Source organism: Octodon degus, unplaced genomic scaffold (assembly GCF_000260255.1).
Source record: "Octodon degus isolate 3935 unplaced genomic scaffold, OctDeg1.0 scaffold00180, whole genome shotgun sequence".
Taxonomy (NCBI): domain Eukaryota; kingdom Metazoa; phylum Chordata; class Mammalia; order Rodentia; family Octodontidae; genus Octodon; species Octodon degus.
Window position 1 is genome coordinate 1,532,401 of NW_004524756.1, and position 2,907 is coordinate 1,535,307.

Sequence of the window (2,907 nt, forward strand, 5' to 3'; positions counted from 1 at the left end):
CACACACACACACACACACAAATAAATAATTTTTTAAAAAAGTTTTTCTGCTTTGTTTCTTGACACATTTTCATTATCTAGGTTCAGCTGTCCTTGAATTTGTTACACAATCTCAAACCTAGAGCAATCCTCCTGCCTCAGCTTCCCTAGTGCTGAGATTACAGGTATAAACCACCATGCCCAGATAAAAATAATTTTTAAAGTAGCTTTTGATTTGGGTTCTCAGACATTCTAAAAATAAAACATTTGGTTCATTCTATTAACTTATCAGCAGACAGATTAAGTACTCACCAGTGGTTATAAGAGGTACTGAAGGGGGCCCTAGGAGTCATTCTAGGCTGTCAGGATAACTGGCATTGTCCATAATTTGGTAGAAAATGTTCACATTTTGTGTAAGATTAATGACCAGTCACTAGCAACTATCTAACACTACCGACTAAATGATTACCACTACCACTACTGGGGTCATAATGATTACTCATTATAATGCTACCTACTAAATGATTATCATTCAGTATGGCAAAATAAACAAGAACACTAAACAAGGCTTAAGTAATAATGATTTAATGACTTAAAAAATATTCAGTGCCAAGTGTACTTGTTAAAGAAATACCAGGTCAATAATAAAGATGCTTCTATTTTTATCTATCATTTTAAAAGCTCTTCCCTCTTTTTCCAATATTGGCAATTGAACCAAAGGCCCTCACACTGAGCTATAGCCTTGGTCCTTTTATTGTTTTTGAGAGAGCCTTATCAAGCCACTGTGCTGCCCAGGCAGGACTCAAATGTTTTCTTTTCCTGCCTCAGCCTCCAAGAGTGCTGGGTCATGCCTGTATCACCACAGCTGGCTTATAATACTTAACTTTTAATTATTTAAAAAAGCATTTTCTAGGCTGGGTATAGTGGTACACACTTGTTTCTCTTTCTGGCAGTACCGGGATCAAACTTGGGACCTTGGGCTTCCCAGGAAGGCACTTATGCCTCTGAGCTATCTCCCCTGCCCCTACACTTACAATCTTAGCACACAAGAGGCATAGGAAGAAGATGCTAGTGAGCTAGAGGCCGGCCTGGAATACATAGTGAGATCCTGTCTCAAAAAAACTCACCTAACTTCCTAGGATTTCCACCTTTTACAAATAATAATTGAAACTATTATTCGAGTCTTTTTCTGACTCATGACTTCAAAAATATTTTAATATACAAAACAACTACAAAGAAACAAGATTATCAGTATTATCATGAGTACAGGACTTCTTTTTTTTTTTAATTTTATTTATTTATTTATTTATTTATTTATTTGTTTTGTGTGTGTGTGTGTGTGTGTGTGTGTGTGGCCAGCTCAGCCCACCAGGGAGCGCGGCTGGCTGGCATGTGGTGCTGGGGGATTGAACCGCGGTCCCTGTGCTTTGCTAAGCTTGTTCTAAGTAGGTGCTTTAGACCACTGAGCCATCTCACCAGCCCCAGGACTTCTTTATTCTACAATCATTTCCAAATTCTGTAGACTGATCTTATGTAAGTTGATCCTCCCAAATAAAAACATGACATTTAAAGTGTCCCACAATCCAAAACTTTCTGGGCTTTCAAAATATTAAAAGTGAAAAATTCTGTAATTCTTTTCACCTAATAAACTATCATCATGACATTAAATGCACTAAAAATATTGTATAAAATTACCTTCAGGTTATGTGTATGAAGTGTGTATGAAGCATATAATGAATTTCATGCTTATACTTGGGCCCATTCCCAAGATATCTCATCCTGTACATGCAAACACCTTCCCTGTACACACACACACCACACACACAAAAATCTGAAACAGGGGCTGGTGAGATGGCTCAGTGGTCTAAAGCACCTACTTAGAACAAGCTTAGCAAAGCCCAGGGACCGCGGTTCAATCCCCCAGCACCACATGCCAGCCAGCCCCGCCCCCTGCTGGGCTGAACTGCCCCCCCCACACACACAAATAAATAAAATAAAATAAAAAATCTGAAACAATTCTAGTTTCATACATTTCAGATAAAGGAGATAAAGGCGATAGAAACCTGCAATAGAAAGAACAACATGAAGTCCTGGGCTCTAGACTTTGCTTCACTACTAAGTATCTGTTACATAGAATAAGTAGTTTACAGTCTTTAAAGGTCTCAAGTTTCACAACTTCAAAATGAGAGATAACTAGTAAAAAACCTACTGTTAAAATTCTGTAGTTCTACTTCACAATAAATTTTTATTTTTTTATTTTAGGGAAGGGTCTACAGGGTGTTCAAGGGTCTCACTACTAGATTGGACTCCTAGTGATCTACCTGTTTACAGTCTCCCAAGAGCTGGGATTACAGGTGTACACCACCACACCCAGTCTCAATTGCCATCTCAGCGTGCCCCAGGAGTGGGGCCAGCACCGCAGGCCTGGGGATCGAACCCCCAGTCCCTGCACCTGTTTGTGGCACTTTAGTTCGCTGAGTTATTTTTCCTTTTTTATTTTTCACATTAAAATTAATGTCAAAATATCTGAAAAGCATGAAGACTTATAAAATAACAGAAAGTTTTATGATTCTTTTTTTTTTTTGGCAGAACAGGGGATTGAACTCAGGCCCTTGCGCTTGCCAGGGAAGCGCTTATTCCACTGAGCCATCTCCCCAGCAGTTTTATGATTCTTAAAGAATTGTGGGGGGCTGGGAAAATGGCTCAGTAGAATAAGTATTTGCCTGGCAAGTGTAAGGGCCTGAGTTCAATCCCCGGTTCCGCAAAAAAAAAGAATCTGAACCGAGGCACAGCCCAAGAAGGCCTTGGCCCAAACAGTACTCCCTTTGGGGGCCTGGCCTTAGCTCAGTTGTTTAAGTGGCTGCTTCCACAAAGCTGTCAGCCTCAGGTTGCTGTAGTTCGATCCTCACAACACTCCAGCCAGCCAAA

At 40.0% G+C, this 2,907-nt stretch overlaps 1 protein-coding gene across 2 annotated transcripts in view; it reads right to left on the reverse strand.

Annotated features, from left to right (window-relative positions):
* Naa15 (N(alpha)-acetyltransferase 15, NatA auxiliary subunit) overlaps positions 1-2,907 on the reverse strand; it is a 106,193-nt gene that overhangs the window by 11,812 nt on the left and 91,474 nt on the right. The window lies entirely within an intron of this gene.